The following is a 17,961-nucleotide window of genomic DNA, read 5'->3' on the forward strand; positions in this document are numbered from 1 at the left end:
CAAGAGAAAAAACAATAGCCAAAAAGTCTTTTTATGTGGTGTGTAGTTTGCTTGGGCAACATCTAAAGTCCTAGAGGCATAGTATATCACTTTAAACTTCTTGTCAATCCTTTGAGCTAGGACAACCCCCAATGCATAATTAGATGCATCGTACATGAGCTCAAATGAGGTTGTCCAATCAGGTGCATGAATGATGATATTAGTGGTTAGGGCCTTCTTGAGGCAATTAAAAGCCTCATTGCATCTTTCATAAAAAATGAAGTCAATGTCCTTTTAAAGCAATTAGGACAATGGGAGGGCCTTCTTGTTGAAATACTAGATAAATCACCTATAAAAACCTACATGGCCCTAACTGGAAATGATACGCCCTAAAACTATTTATTTTTCTCTCATGAAATGACATTTCATACACAGTAGAGTCATCCATAAATATAGACCACTAGATTGTGTCAGGGGCATTGCATAGGCCAAAAGGCTTCCTCCTATATGCAAAAATGCCAAAGGGACAAGTGAATGTGGTTTTTTTTCTTGATCCTCAAGTGCAAAATGAATTAAAAAATATCTAAAAAAACCATTGATCGAGATCATACCTAACCAAATATAAACATATACATGCAGTACTCAAGAATTAATCCAAGATTTTCTTCTAGTGACCATTGTTTTCAATCAAAGGTTCCAGATTCAACAGAGGGGGGATTGGCATATTCACAATTTCAACACACAATTAATACTTAATTGCAGATTTGATAAAAACGCATTGATTCTATGATTCAAATGTAAATCCACCTATCATAGATCACCAAAATTACATACACTATCCAGAAACTCTTGTGAACTCGTAATTAAACCATTAAGCGAGGATTAACACAATTTTATCACATCATTTAATCGTACCCACTAATTAGGCGTCTGTGAGAGCATCCATAACCAACTCCCAAAGCCATTAAGCACGAATTCAAGTCTATTTCAATGCAAGAATGAAAACCCAAACATTAAGCATGCCCATAATTCGTGTCTAACAAAAAATAACCGATTAAAATGATGAAGAGCAACATAAACAATGAAAATTATGCACAAAATCTCAAGATTTCATCACATTCTCATCAAAGAATCAATACCCCAAATTAGTTTTCCATAAAACTCGAGTCATTGCATAAGCCATAACAAAAAGACATCATAAACAAGAGGAAATTGAATTGCATTGTAAATTATCAAATCATAATGTAAAACCCTAACATGGGCATGGGTGTTGTCCAAATGCACCAAAACGTGAAAATAGGATGGCTACCATTAATGGTTGTTCCAAGCTCTCCAAAAACGCAAAAAGGAGATTAAAAGAAATGAAAAATGAAGGTGCTCCACTCAAACCCTAAACCATTAACGTGGTCACATCACCACAAATGCACAAATTTAAAAAAATGTCATTCTGGTCAGTAGAATTACAAAAATGTCATTCTGGTCAGCAGAATTACAAAAATGTCATTCTAGGCCCAAAATGTTGGCCCAATCACTTAAATGTCATGGAAATGACATGGACAGATGTGGCAATGATGTGACAACTCTCTCTTCATCTTAATATTAGTGTCCAAGCTCCAAAATTACTTCACAAAATATCTAGAAATAATTAGAAACAAAAATTAGACCAAGTAATTCCTAATTAATCAAAATTCAGAAGAATGATCCAATAAAGCTTAATGGATGAAAAGGCACTAAAATAGACAATTAAGCTCCAAACAACCATAAAGATGAACACAAAAAGGCAATGGAATAAAAGGAAAATAATGACTCATCAACCATTAAGAAAACAATAATGGGATTTACATGCCAAGCGCTTAAGCATCTAGTTATGGAAATAGGGGCTAGTGATCCTTCCTTGTTGTTTGATTTAGCCTCCTGTAGTTGATGCAAACTCTCTACCTATTTGGAACCCTAATGGGGGATAAATTCATCCCTCTCATTCTTTTTGACAATGAGGCCTACGTTCTTTTGAACCACTTAGACGAGACTCACCCATTGACTGTCAGAAATGGAATAGATGATCCGAGCTTGTAGAAGCTTGGTCACTTCCTTCTTTACAACCTTCATACTCATAGGTTTGAGTCGCCTCTATGACTATCTCACTAGTTTGGCTTTATCCTTCATGTTTATACTGTTTATGCACGTGGATGGGCTAATACCAGGGATGTTGGCCAAGGTCGATCCAATGGCCTTCTTGTGCTTCCTAACAATCTATCATCATCCTCTCCTCTAGATCAATAGTGAGGGAGGTGGAAATGATCACTAGAAATCTATCATTATCTTCCATGTAAGCATACCTGAGGTTGTTTGGCAACGGTTTCAACTTTAGTATGGGTGTTAACTGAACAATAGAAGGAGCTTGATAGGAGGGAGAAAGTGGTTACACAAATTATACCTCAACATGCAAGTCATATGCATATATACCTCCAAAAACATGCACTAGTGCATATTTGACATTTTACTTCGCCTTATAGGCCTCGGTTATAGCGAAACCGAAGCATATAAGGAGGCGGTGGCATTTTTGCAATTTCGTCCAACTATATTGCCTCGTGTGAATGCAAAACCGGTGCATTAAGAGGTTTTAGGCCTCGGTTGCAAAAGAACCGAAGCCTATAAGGCAGCCCAATAACCAAAATTTCAAAAATGTCATCAGCGTCAGCACTTTTGGCTTCGGATGTTTATTGACTGAGGCCATAAAGGGACTTTAGGCCTCGGTTATTAATTAAACCGAGGCAATATGAAGAGGTTTTTGGCCTCGGTTAAAAAAGAACCGAGGCCTATAAGTCAGCCAGTAACCCTAATTTCAAAAATGTCACCTATGCCGCCACATTTGGCTTTGGGTCTTTATTGACCGAGGCCATAAAGGGACTTTAGGCCTCGGTTATTAATTGAACCGAGGCCATAAAGAGGTTTTTGGCCTCGGTTAAAAAAGAACCGAGGACAATAAGTCAGCCAGTAACCCTAATTTCAAAAATGTCACCTGCGCCACCACATTTGGCTTCGGGTCTTTATTGACTGAGGCCATAAAGGGACTTTAGGCCTCGGTTATTAATTCAACCGAGGCCATATGCCCTATTTAGGTTCCCAAATTCGCGACTTCGCATTGTTCACCTTCGTCACTGAGCGAAAACTTTGCGCGCGGTGGAGGCATTCTCGTCTTCGTTTTCTTGTGCGGTGGTGTTTGGTTTGTCATTGGCGAAGGAGGCGTGCTCGCGGCTCATGGCAAAGGCGTGATTTGGTGGTCACTCTCTTCCTTTGTCTGTGGTGGTGATGGCGGCACAGTGGTAGGGTTGCCCGCAACAGTGGATTGAAGTTATGCTTCGAACGGCGGTGGAGGTGCTGGATCTCTATATCTCTTGGCTCTACTGGTTCATGGTGGTTTGTCATTATCGCATTCAGACCATGCAATGGTAGCATGGGTCTGAGCGTCGCGGTGAGTTGCTCGTTCAGTGCTGGTGAAGGTCTAGCCGCGACAGCATTTGCCGACGATCTCGGTGGCGAGGACGAGCGCAACAGTGCTAATGGTGGTGCGAGCGAAGTACCCCTATGGCTTCGGTTCCCAGGGAACCGAGGCAGAAAAGTACTCCCTATGGCTTCGGTTTACACCCAAGGCCAAAAACCACCCTTTTTGGCCTCACCCCAATATGCCTCGGTTCTAGAACCGGGACAGAATATCAAAAACAACCGGGGCCAAAAGCCCTTACTACACTAGTGATGGTTAGTGCATTCTGACTCTATAAAATCAAGATCAAAATGTACAACACTCAAAGAGTCAAACTCATTCAACATGAAACTCAAAATCAACATCAGTCTCATAATCATCATAATCAATGTCAATGCATCCAAACTCAGACAATTTAGACAACAATGCATATTTCATGGCATGCAGAGAATGAAAATCAGAAACATGGCCATCAACAACATTATCTAATATCTCGCCACGTAAAACAGAGTGATCCTCATATGGATGCTTCATGGCATCAAGAATATTGAATCTAACAATAATGTCACCAAAATCCATAGACAATGTGCCAGCATGGACATAAATCTTGGTTCATATTGTCTTTAGAAATGACCTACCTAAAACATTAGGGTAGAATCCTAGGAAAACCCCTCTTCCAAATCAAGAATATAAAAATCAACAGGAAAATTAGTTCACCAATCCAAACCAAGATATCCTCTATGAAACTTGTAGGGCGGGTAACACTTCTATTTATTAATTGAATGAGTACACCCATAGGTTGCAAAGGCCTAAGAGAAAGAGAATTATATATAGAAATAGACATAACATTAATTTAAGCTTCTAAATCAAGCATGGCATTTTCAAACTTATTATTACCTATGATATTGGGCACAAAGAATGTACTTAAGTCCTTTGCATTTCTCAAGAATCTCAGGAACAAATTTACCTATCAATGGACTACCTATGCTAATCCTCCTATTTCCCTTGAGCTTCCTTTTGTGTGTGCATAGCTCCTTGAGAAACTTAGCATATCTTGGAATATGTTTGATTGCATCCAGAAGAGGTATGTTCAGCTCCACTTTCCTGAAGGTATCTAGTATCTCTTTATCAATATGTTTTTGTTTGGGATAACTTTTGGTGGGAATGGGAGAGCAATAGGAAGATGTTGGCTACTTCGTGCACTAGTGTTAGAAGGACCAACTGCATAACGATCACGCTTCTTCTAAGGTGTAGCAAGGTCATCTTCCTTTTCAAGTGTGGGCTCTAGTGTGGGTTCAGGTATTGGAACTTCAATCTGCTTTTCAAAAATGTAAATGAAGCAAAAAGTGATTAAAAACTTGGAAAGTAAATGTTGAATAGAAAGATAAATTAAAGTTGCATGCATTTCAAAGATTATGTATTGTACCTAGCCAAGCCCAATCAAGTAAATAAGTACACACGTTAAAACCACATACCATCCAGCATCCGGACACAACCAGCACTAGCCATCTAGACAGGTAGCCGGCCAAAACCGACTACTTGCCTGGAAGGCTAACCCATTTCAATACACCCCTGGAAACTGCTTTAGGACCAGGCCCACTCATGGCCCAAGCTGGGGCCCAAGCTAGAGCCCAAGTCAAGGCCCAGCCCATGAAATGGTCGAACGTCATTAATGTCTATAAATACACGTGGACCCCATCATTTAAAGGTACGCATTCATTAATTGCTGATTTGACTCTTGAGAGCTTTGACTTACTTGAGCTTCGGAGATTCTTCTGCAGGTAACCCCTCCTGGGTTCAAGCCGGCATGTATCGAATGGGAAGAGGCCAACTAAGGAGATAGCGGACTACATAGTAAGGTGACGCTCGTGCCTAACTTATCTTATTTGTCCCTCTGCAGGAACAATTGGCGCCCACCGTGGGGCCGAGACGAACACCCTTAGTACCCGCTTTTCTCTGAAGATGGTTTCTACCCGCAGCAAAGCTGGAGCTAGCAAGCAAGTTGACGCTGGTCCCTCTGGACCCTCTGGCGTCACCCCTGATTTGACCACCATCCTAGACAGCCAGATGAAGATGCAAGAGGAACTTGCAAACCTCAAGAAACGCAACGCTGAAGAGATGGAAGCGCTCAGACAAGAGAACTCCCGCCTCAGGAGGAAGATCGAGGCAGATGCCGACCTGAAAGGAAAAGCCAAAGAGACCTCTGAAGCTGTGAAGTCTCCGGCTTTCCAACCTACAGAGGAAGAAAGTGAATACAACCCCACCCCCCACACCTTCACCTCCACCCAACAAACCCCTCTCACTACCACACACCCCCAACACTTCTCACCAGGTCACCCGGGACCCACCGTACCCTCAACAACCCACGTTCCCCACAACATACCCACTACGCTCCATACCGCGTATATCCCACCCTACAACCCCCCATATCTTCCCACAACCCACATCCCCCCTCATAACATCACCTCCACCTTCCCTACCATGATCAACCACCCACTCCCATCCCACATTCTCCCCTCCCACCAGCCCAGACGCCGCCACCCATTCACAGACTTTATCGCTAACACCCCTCTCCCAACCTAGTGGGAACCATTCAACCTCGATCGCTACACTGGCGAAACCGATCCCGATGAACACCTGAAAGTTTACATCACGCATGTTGCTCTATATACGTCCCATGACGCAGTCTTCTGCAAAGCCTTCCCCACAACACTAAAAGGCCCCGCCCTAGAGTGGTTCACTACCCTCCCACCCTACTCCATTGATAATTTCGACACCCTTTCCCACATGTTTTCCACACATTTCGCCAGCAGCCGCCCCCACCAAACCACCACCATGTCCTTACTGGGCATCAGACAGGAGCCTAATGAACCTCTCAGAACATTCATCGACCGCTTCAGTAAAGCAGCCCTTCGCACACCACACCTCAACCAGGAAATGATACTCCAATGCATGACCCTCACCCTGCAACCCGGACCCTTCGCCAACAACGTCTACCTTCACCCACCCACCTCCATGCACGAACTCAAGCTGCGTGCTGCTGACTACGTTCGCATGGAAGAAATGCAAACCCTTCACACTAAATTCTGCAACGACTATGCCGCCAACACCACCACCCCCAATCCCAACCCCGTACCCAATCCCACCCCACACCCTCACCCGCGCCCCGATACCCGTCCACGTGAACCCCGCCAACCACGTTTTACCAGATACGCCCCACTCACAGTAGCCCGCTCCCGCATCCTTGACGAAGCCCTCCAAGCTGACCTCCTCCCCCCCCCACGCAAAACGACCACCTCTCCTAACGCAGACATGACCAAGTACTGTCGATACCACCGCAATCACGGTCATACTACAGAAGAGTGCAAAGCGCTACAAGATAAGATCGAAGAACTGGTACGCGCCGGCCACTTTCGCCGCTTCATCCGCAGAGATGACCACACCTCCTCTCGAACCCACCACCCCCCACGACACGACCACAGACGACAACCAAGCGACGCTAACCACAATAACCAACCCACCCAACCCAATGACCAACATTCACAACCCGCCCACACCAACATCACCCCTGCCGACCCCCCCCTTGCGAGGCACTATTAACACAATCTCTGGTGGCTTCGCAAGCGGAGGCTCCACCTCATCTGCCAGAAAGAAACACCTCCGCCACATACAATCTATCAACCACATCACCCAAACCCATCACATACGACGTATGCCCCCCATCGTTTTCACCGATGATGACTTTCACGGCCTCGACCACCAACAAGACGACCCCATGGTCATCACAGTTGAAATCGAAAACTATGCCGTTAAAAAAGTACTGGTAGATCAAGGCAGCTCAGTTGACATCCTCTACTGGGCCACTTACCAAAAATTGCAAATCCCTGACACCGCTATGATCCCATATGACGAGCCCATATACGGCTTTTCTGGCGAACAAGTCTCTACCCGGGGCTATATAGACCTCCATACCGTCTTTCGAGAAGGAACCCAAACAAAAACAATCCCAATCCGCTTCCTAATAGTCGACGCACCCACATCCTATAACATACTCTTGGGCCGTCCTTCCCTCAACACCCTCGGAGCAGTCATCTCCACCCCCCATTTGGCCATGAAGTTCCCGGCACCATCCGGTGATATCCTAACCATCCACTGCGACCAACGTTTAGCACGCGAATGCTACATGGCAAGCTTAAGGCCCCAACTCCCAATCCAACAAACAAACCACATCCAACGACCACCTAATTCACGCATAGCCTTATCCGGCGAAGACCTAGATCCCAGAATAGGCCGAGATGCCCGCCTCGAACCAGTCGAGGATACAACCCCCCTGGAACTCCCCAACGGCCATTCTATCAACTTGGGCACTGGTTTAAGTCTTGACGAGCGTGCCACAATTACACCCATCCTTATAAACAACACGGATCTCTTCGCTTGGTCAGCCGCCGACCTCCCAGGGGTAGACCCCAACGTCGCGTCTCACAAGCTCTCGGTATACAAAGAAGCCCGCTACGTATCTCAGAAAAAACGCAAACTTGGTGAAGAACGCAGACAGGCAGCCAAAGTAGAAGCAGAGAAGTTGCTGAGCGCAGGATTCATTGATGAAGCGCATTACACCACCTGGCTCTCTAATGTTGTCTTGGTGAAGAAGGCCAATGGTAAATGGCGGATGTGCGTGGACTACACAGATCTAAACAAGGCATGTCCTCGCGACGCTTACCCCCTACCCAACATTGACCGACTTGTAGACGGCGCGGCAGGAAATAAAGTACTTAGCTTTCTGGACGCATACTCAGGATATAACCAAATACCCATGGCCACAGCAGACATGTACAAGACCGCCTTCATCACAGATGATGCCAACTACTTCTACAGAGTCATGCCCTTCGGCCTAAAGAATGCTGGAGCAACCTACCAGCGGCTAATGGACAAAGTCTTCAGCCACCTCGCGGGACACTGTGTCGAAGTCTACGTTGATGACATGGTCGTCAAATCCCCAAGCCATCACCAACATGCTACAGATTTGGAGGCGGTCTTCTCTGCACTGCGCCAGTACAACCTCCGCCTAAACCCAGAGAAATGCGTATTCGGCGTGGACCGGGGTAAATTCCTCGGCTTCATGTTAACCCAGCGAGGCATAGAGGTTAACCCCGAAAAATGCAAGGCTATCATCGAGATGCGTAGCCCCACCACCATCAAGGAAGTACAGCGACTAATTGGCCGCCTCACAGCTATATCCCGTTTCCTACCAAAACTAGCAGAACAAACTCAACCCATAATCCAGCTCCTCAAGAAATCCGCCCGGTTCACATGGACCGAAGATTGTGAACAAATCTTCCTTAAGCTCAAAGCATCCCTAACCTCACCCCCCATCCTCCGCAAACCTGACACTAGCCAACCCCTCCTAGTATACATCACGGCCACCGATCACACCGTCAGCGCTGCCCTTGTCCAGGAAGCAGAAGGCACCCAGCACCCTGTCTACTTTGTAAGCAGGACACTCCAAGACCCTGAAACCAGATACCAAATGGTAGAAAAACTAGCCTTATCCTTGGTCCACGCCGCACGCCGTTTGCGCCCATATTTCCAAAACCACACCATAACCGTCAAGACCGATTATCCAATTCAGAAAATATTGCAAAAACCAGACTTAGCCGGGCGCATGTCGTCATGGGCCGTGGAGCTCTCCGAATTTAGCATCCGCTATGAACCACACGGCCCCATCAAAGCCCAATGTCTCTTGGACTTCGTCAATGACCTACAACAAACACCCACCGAGGACCAATGGACGCTTCATGTAGATGGCTCCTCGAACCCAAGAGGTGCAGGTGCCGGCATCGTACTAGAAGGCCCCAACGATATCCTCATCGAGAAATCCCTTCATTTCGCTTTCAAAACATCAAATAATCAAGCCGAATACGAAGCTATACTAGCCGGTCTCTCCCTAGCCCGTGAAGTAGGCGTCAAAAAGCTAATATGTAAAACCGATTCCAAACTCACAGTAGGTCATTTGAACGACGAGTTCCAAATCAAAGACCCCATCCTCCAACAATATTACCATTTAGTCCGCGCAATCATCCAATCCGCCTTCGAACTAGTCCGCGTCGAACACATACCCAGAACCGATAACGTCAGAGCCGACATCCTTTCCAAATTAGCCAGCACCAAACTCAAAAACCGCAACCGATCCTTGCTACAGCAAACACTATCCACACCCTCCGTCACACACACTTGCCAAACGTTAACCCACACCCCATCAGACAATCTCACCCCTACCCAAAGCCCAAACTGGACCACCCCTTACATTCAGTACCTCAAAACTGGCAACCCCCCGCCCGACGCGGACAAAACTTGGATGGCCAAGGCCGCCAGGTACACTATGGTAGGCGACGACCTCTACAAACGCAGATATGGCCAACCCTTACTCAAATGTGTCACACCAGAGCAAGCCCATTACGTCATCAAGGAACTACACGAGGGGATCTGCGGTTATCACTCAGGAGCGCGCACCATGGCCACAAGAGTTCTCAGAGCCGGGTACTTCTGGCCTACAATAGAAGCGGACTGCCAAGAATACGTCAAAAAGTGCAAACCGTGTCAAAAGCACGGTAACCTCATACATCAAAAACAAGAACAGCTACACCACATATTGTCCCCCTAGCCATTCGCTAAGTGGGGAATGGACATCCTAGGCCCATTCACACCTGGCAAAGGACAGGTTAAGTTCCTCATCGTAGCCGTGGACTACTTCACCAAGTGGATTGAAGCCAAACCATTGACCACTATAACGGCCCAGCAAGTCCAGCAGTTTGTGTGGAAGGACATCATATGCAGATATGGTATACCACATACCATCATAACAGATAACGGTCGACAATTCATTGACAAGGAACTAGCAAAATTCTACACCGATTTGGGCATCAAACATATAACAAGTTCTGTAGAACACCCACAGACCAACGGGCAAGCGGAAGCAGCAAACAAAGTTATCCTCGTGGAACTGCGTAAAAGATTGGATACCGCTAAGGGCCGATGGCCAGAGGAGTTAATTGAAGTACTATGGGCCTACAGATGCACCCCACAATCGTCAACTAACGAATCCCCCTTCAGCCTAGTATACGGCGCAGACGCCATGATACCAGTAGAAATTGGCGAACCTTCCCTGCGCCGAGAACTATACGACCCAGCTCACAACCACCAAAACATGGCCTTGCATCTCAACCTCCTTCCCGAACTCAGAGAAAAAGCCCAAATACGCAATCTCGCTGCCAAACAACGAGCCGCCAGGAAATATAACGCAAACCTGCACCCGAGATCGTTTGTCATAGGAGACCTAGTATGGAGAATGGCCAGCAGTGCTAGAAAGAAGGATGGCAAGTTCTCCGCCAATTGGGACGGCCCATACCGCATACGAGAAGACACAGGAGGTGGGGCTTATCGCCTAGAACAACTATCCGGGGAAGAAATCCCCAACACATGGAATGTATCCCACCTAAAGTTTTATTTCAGTTGAACATACACCATACTTGTAACCACGGGTGTACTCTTTTTCCTCACTTGGTATTTTTTCCCTAAGGAGGGTTTTGGCCAAGGAGGTTTTAACGAGGCACCCCCATTTCAATCAATAAAATGAGTGGTTCCCTACTCTATGACTCTATACTACTTGTTTAAATCGTTTAAGTTCCCCACCCTTACCACAAGTAAACGGCCTGGGTCGAACACCCTCTACTTGTTTAAATCGTTTAAGTTCCCCACCCTTACCACAAGTAAACGGTTTGGGTCGAACACCCTCTACTTGTTTAAATCGTTTAAGTTCCCCACCCTTACCACAAGTAAGCGGCCTGGGTCGAACACCCTCTACTTGTTTAAATCGTTTAAGTTCCCCACCCTTACCACAAGTAAGCGGCCTGGGTCGAACACCCTCTACTTGTGTTTAATTCGTTTAAGTTCCCCACCCTTACCACAAGTAAGCGGCCTGGGTCGAACACCCTCTACTTGTTTAAATCGTTTAAGTTCCCCACCCTTACCACAAGTAAGCGGCCTGGGTCGAACACCCTCTACTTGTGTTTAATTCGTTTAAGTTCCCCACCCTTACCACAAGTAAGCGGCCTGGGTCGAACACCCTCTACTTGTGTTTTAATTCGCAAAACGCCAACAACGTTCCCTTATTTAAATACACATACAACATATCTCATATTCCTATCACATGCTATCATCAACAACCACAAAACATGTATATATCCACAACATGCATCATATTAAAAACAAATCAAAATATTGTACGAGTTATTACAGACTTAGGATTCATTGCGAAATCATATAATATAAAAACTACATCCTAAGCTGCTTGGTTACCATCACCCTCCACGGTCACATCCGCTTCCTTCTCTGCCTCGGGCGCCTCACTCCCAACCCCTTCCTCAACTTCTTCATCCTCCCCTACCAGCTTTCCACCGACCACATCTTTATCTACATCAAACCTCGAATCCAGTGCATCCACATCGTTATAGAAGAAGGCCGCCTGCCGCAACCCCTTCTCAAAGCCGTTTATATGCTCCTGAATAACACTGTTCTTTAGGTCATCCAATTCACCGACAGCCCCATCATACTTATCCTTTAGATCCTCATAGTCCTCCTCCATCTCCCCTATCCGCTTATTCAACTTCTCTTCAGAATCTAGACAACGAACCTTCCACGACACCAACCTTTTTCTCTCAGCTTCCCATCCTTCCTTCTCCTTCTCCAACGCCGCCTTCTCCTCCGCCAACTTGTCCAACTTACCCTGCAGCTCCCCCACCTCCTTCACTTCCCTTCTGTAAAGGGACCCCACACGTCTACCCAACACCAATGCCTTACTCCCAAATTCAACCATGGTCCTCACAATATGATCAACCTCCATATTGTCGATGGAGTTCACAACAGTATCAGGCAAGTTTATCGAGATATCCTTCCTCACGGATATCTCCGGCAACTCGATTAGCCCGGCCTCCGGCGCCTTCTCCCCGCTGGCCGATCCCGCCCCATCACCTGACCCAAGGATAGCGGCTCTTATCTTCTTTACATCCTTACCCTTCCCAGGTCGAGCCGGAAGCTCAGCCCTCCTCTTCGTGCCGCCATGTACATGCACTTCCACCACGGACTCCTGCAGATTGGGAACACCAGCTTTCCCAGCCTCCTTGGCCTTGGCGGCCATCTCTTTCCTCAGTACTTGAAAGAGCGCCAAGTTCTTCTTGCCAAACTGCGCCATATGTCCTGCAATAACATATCACAACTCGGATCAAAACAACTTAGCATCATTAACACAGATTAAGTAATAAACAGATACCTTCAATATCTATAATCGGATATACCGAATTATAAACCCTAACTAAGCCCTTAGTGGGCAACTTATCCACAAATCTTAACAACATCCCCACCACCTCCTTATCTCCGGACGACAACTCCTCCATCCCCATATCCTTGTAACGCGAAGGGTTATTGGTCCAACTGAAAGGGAACTTTGTACTCCCATCCGCATTCAGGAAATGCTGCTCACCTCCCTCCTTCACCACAACCTTGAAGTATCCATCCTTGAAGTGCTTGAAAGACTGGGAGAATGCATCCAACCTGCTAATGCTGGGACGACTTATCAATGACAACCATGTAGCCGGCCTCCGGGGTCTGGTATCATAGAAATACAAAAACGCATAAGGTGAAGGCTCCAAGTACAGCGACTCGCACAGAATGCGGAAAGCCTGTAAGTAAGCCCAGCTGTTAGGGTGCAGTTGAGTAGGCGCCACATTCAAAGCCCGCAACACGCCCATGGTAAAGTCGTCGAAAGGTAGACGTATATGCAGTTGAGAAAAATGGCACATATACATGTAAAAGAACTTCTCGGTAGCCCCTTCTTGCCCATGGTATACCCGGTCTATGGCGCTCACTCTTTCCAATGAAACAATGTCTCCACTGACCCCTCTAGAGATGACGGGTGTACAGTTTAGCCAGGAATTCAGCAGACGAGACCACCTGAACAGGGATGACTGCTCACGAACATCAGATGCAACCCACGCATAACCACCCTTAGCCGGCCAGTTGCTTTCCTCCAGTTCTTCAGGGGGATCTTCTTGGATCTCCCTCACTACTTCCATTGGCACCCCGCTTGTGCCAACTCCAACATTCACACCCTCTCCACGGAGCCGGTCACCTCTACTCCTATCCGACTCAGTACTCTGACTACTACTAGACGTAGATAACGATGAACTATCGCTACTGGACATACCTGTTTGATTTTTTACGGAAAGATGTCGGCGGAATTTGGGAACTAGTCGGACAAGATGTCGCGCACAATATCTCTGATTTCGAAACTCGCAAATGAACCAAGTAAACCATCAGCTGCATTCAAAGCTGTATTTATAGTCCACGATCCCAAACGACTTAAACTCTTCCCGCCAAAATGGAATCCCAGACCAAGCGACACCATCATTATGAAATGTATGACACATAAAAAACGACGGCGCCAAAAGTTTAACGATGTGACCACCTGACGCCTTTTCACCTACCTTCTGACACTTCATAGCCTTAACATTGTTCATCACACTTAAAGGCTGGGGGACTGGTGTATCACACCTAGCCGGTTTTGCTAGTTCACCAACACATGTTATCCTTGACCGACAACCCATATCGGACAAGGCAGGGGGACTGGTGTACTGTACCTAGCCAAGCCCAATCAAGTAAATAAGTACACACGTTAAAACCACATACCATCCAGCATCCGGACACAACCAGCACTAGCCATCTAGACAGGTAGCTGGCCAAAACCGACTACTTGCCTGGAAGGCTAACCCATTTCAATACACCCCTGGAAACTGCTTTAGGACCAGGCCCACTCATGGCCCAAGCTGGGGCCCAAGCTAGAGCCCAAGTCAAGGCCCAGCCCATGAAATGGTCGAACGTCATTAATGTCTATAAATACACGTGGACCCCATCATTTAAAGGTACGCATTCATTAATTGCTGATTTGACTCTTGAGAGCTTTGACTTACTTGAGCTTCGGAGATTCTTCTGCAGGTAACCCCTCCTGGGTTCAAGCCGGCATGTATCGAATGGGAAGAGGCCAACTAAGGAGATAGCGGACTACATAGTAAGGTGACGCTCGTGCCTAACTTATCTTATTTGTCCCTCTGCAGGAACAGATTAATATTGCAAAGAAGTAAAACTATGAAGAATGTAGACTAACAAGAAAATAAATGAACTAGAAAAGGAAAAAGTAAAAAAATAAATTACCAAAGATAAAAAAGAACTGATAAAAGAGATAAATTAAAACGGTGGCCCAAATTCTTATAATTTTTACTACAGTGACGATTGTTCTTTTCACAACGTTCTCAAATTATTTTTGTTGTAAATACAATTTGTCACCCACATTTCGAACATAAATAACGTATTTATATTTCCTATCCCATTAAGCAAAAAAAAAAAAAAATAGATAGTGATTAGAATAACTATTTAGAAGCCCCCAAGTTTGCATCAGTTACGTCCATTTAGCCCATGTTTGCTAGAATTACTTCTACTCAACGTCCTCTTCGATTTTCGTATAACTTCTCCTTTGATTTTATTTTTTGAATGACTCCTTAACTGTGTCCCTTAACTGATCATTTCTCCATATTACGTGTAACCATGCATTTATTGATCTTTCTCTCGATATTATAATTTCTTGATTTCCTTCTTTTCCTTTAGGTTATGGATAAATAGAATAGATATATTTAACAAATTTTTTTACTTGAAATCTTTTATAAGAGATAATCAATTATTCTGAAAAAAGTGTTTTAACATTAATATCTTTTAGAATAATTATCTCCAAATATCTCGATTCGCTAAGAAGATCTTGTACGTGATTCCAATCCAAGTATTCGAAACCGAGTAAGTACACAAGCCAATAAAGATTGGGCGCTTTATATAATGCTATTAAACATTTATAATGCATAATATATATATATATATATATATATATATATGCACTTTTGCTTCCTCTCCAAACTATAAACCTATACCGCAAGAGTCCATCAATTTCTTCTCATAAATTTTGAACAAGAAACTACCTAAATTTTATTACTCTTGTACGAACCAAATATTTTGAATAATACTAATTAGAACACAAAACGACTAATCATGTTTATAAATTCGAAATTGAAATGAACAATTGCTTTTATTAGATAATTGTTAGATGCTTCCACATTGTAAATGTTTTGAATATTCAAGCCTTGATAATAGTTTGTACTAATATTCTCTTTAATAAAGTTGATATTCCTTCTAATTTTAAGGGTCCGTAACTCTTTTATGATCCAAAAGGTGTCCGTTTTAAACATTACTAAAATTCTAATTTTACATGAGATTTTTTTTATAAATTTATTAAAGAAATTTACAAGAAAAAGTTTTTCTTCCTATTTTTTTTAAAAATTTTAATTAACAGGTATATAAAATTATAAAATTTGTAAATACTTTTTACAAAATTTGTTATAAAAATGTTTTATACAAAATATTTTGCAAAAAAATTGACTACAAATTTTTTTTCATAATAAAATTTATAAGTATTTCCTAAAAAAAATTCAAAGCAAAATTAACCTGAAATATAAATTTTTTTAATAACGAAAAGCACATCAACTTTCACTTTCAAATAATTTACGTCACAGATTATTTTGTTTTAAATTCGAGTTTTAATTAGTTTATTACCGGGTTTGGATATTGATTATTTATTATTTCAGTTCACCGGTAGTTTGATTTCTTTACTTATTACCGGAAATAATAGAATGGTTTTCGGACTCCTTTTCCCGTTTGTAAAACACGTGTTTTTGGTCCTGTATTGAGATAACCACAAACTCAACTCTCTCGTCTATGTATTCTCTGTTGTCTTCTTTTCTTTGGATATCGAAGACAGTTCTTTTCCTTTCTTTCATCTTCTTATCTTTGCTTTTTTTATAACCGAATAAGAAGTGTCTCTATTTTTTCTCCTAAACCAATTATAATGTTTAAGTTTTCATGATCTAGTCGCATCGCAGGGGCCTTAATAGTTTTTTTTCTCTAGCATGCAAAAGCATCTATCGTTTCAAATAAGAGCGAAGACTATTTTTACATCCTTCGTTAAAGATGGGACATATACAACAAACTCAACAAAAACGAAAAGTATTTCTTATGTATTGAAATGGCCTAGGCCAAACCTTTATTAAATAGCAAACTGGAAAAACACATTATTCAGCCAAATAAGGCAAAACATAGAGATGGTAGCACCATGGTTTAACATAGCTAGTATTAAATGGCATCAGGAACAGGTAAAACTATCTAATTCATTCAGATATATCAGCAATTGCGTGAATAAGATGAGCATGTTGGTGATGGTGGAGTCGATTTTGGAAGGCAACTTGCATAACGATGACCCCGAGTACAATTAACAGCAGGATTATTAGGATGTCCTGTCTGAAATGTTCCTTCTGCGTAAGAGCGTATATACATAATTACATTAACTATAGTGGTCACTTCTCACATAAAAAAGAAATTGTCTCAATTTGCTGGCTTCAACTATACCAAAACATGTTTTTCATCTACTTGTACCGATCAAATTTAAGAAAAAATAAATAAATTACTTCTATATATTTGCACTGAAAAAGTTCATCCAAATAAGTTATCAAAAGCAAGTTTTTTAAGTTTCGAGTGTGATGTTGGTGCATATGATAATTTAAGAAGTATAGAGAAGCTAGAGAGTGTTATTACCCTTGAGTTCTCGAGCGAGAGTTGAAGTGAGAAGGAAGAAAAGAGAAGCAAAGAGTAAGAAAGCAAAGAAAATGGCCTTCATGGTTGGAAAGTGTTTGATAATGCTTGGTATATAGTATTCACTTTTTCCTTTGCATTGATGTGAAGAGATTTGTGATGTATTTATATTCAGAATGCAGTGGAGTAGGGACCTGTATACGAGTGATGCGAGAAGACTTGCAGAAAGACTTGATACAGTGCTGCAGTCCATGGTTTAATTTTGTAGTACGAATACTTTGACTAATTCTCATCTCTATGTGAATCATACACAACAATTTTAGGATATTTCCTCGAAATACAAACATTTATTAGGGAAATAATTAAATTGATCGAGATAAATGAATATTTCCTTATTATTATTGGACTAAAATTCAGTGGATAAGTTTTACAATTTGCATCTATTTTTCCAGGCTCTTGAAGATTTTCTGTTCATTATTAGTAGCGAAATAAATTTTGACAAGAGCATAAAAATGAAATTTATATTTAATTATAAATGTTAAAATAATGGTTTGATTCACAGGTTTGATTCACAAAACCTGTCTGGTATAAATAAACTTAAGTCATATCAAGCTATTAACTTCTAAGTTAATATTTTCCATAAAAAATGAATTTTATTTTAAAAATTAAATAAAAATTGTTTTCATTAATATAATTTAAATAAAAGATTCTATTCAGTTTTAAATTTTTTATTCAAAAACACTCGTTGATCCAATACAAGTTAA

At 43.0% G+C, this 17,961-nt stretch overlaps 1 long non-coding RNA gene across 1 annotated transcript; it reads right to left on the reverse strand.

Annotated features, from left to right (window-relative positions):
* Positions 1-16,599: 16,599 nt before the first annotated feature.
* Positions 16,600-17,469, reverse strand: LOC114186024 (uncharacterized). The gene is made up of 2 exons (XR_003604959.2): positions 17,201-17,469; positions 16,600-16,920 (listed from the first exon to the last, which is right to left on the reverse strand). It is a non-coding gene; the product is annotated as an uncharacterized LOC114186024 (long non-coding RNA).
* Between the last annotated feature and the right edge of the window lie 492 nt (positions 17,470-17,961).

The sequence above is a fragment of the Vigna unguiculata genome, chromosome 5 (assembly GCF_037176805.1).
Source record: "Vigna unguiculata cultivar grain cowpea cultivar isolate G323 ecotype 2 chromosome 5, ASM3717680v1, whole genome shotgun sequence".
NCBI classification, from domain to species: Eukaryota; Viridiplantae; Streptophyta; class Magnoliopsida; order Fabales; family Fabaceae; genus Vigna; species Vigna unguiculata.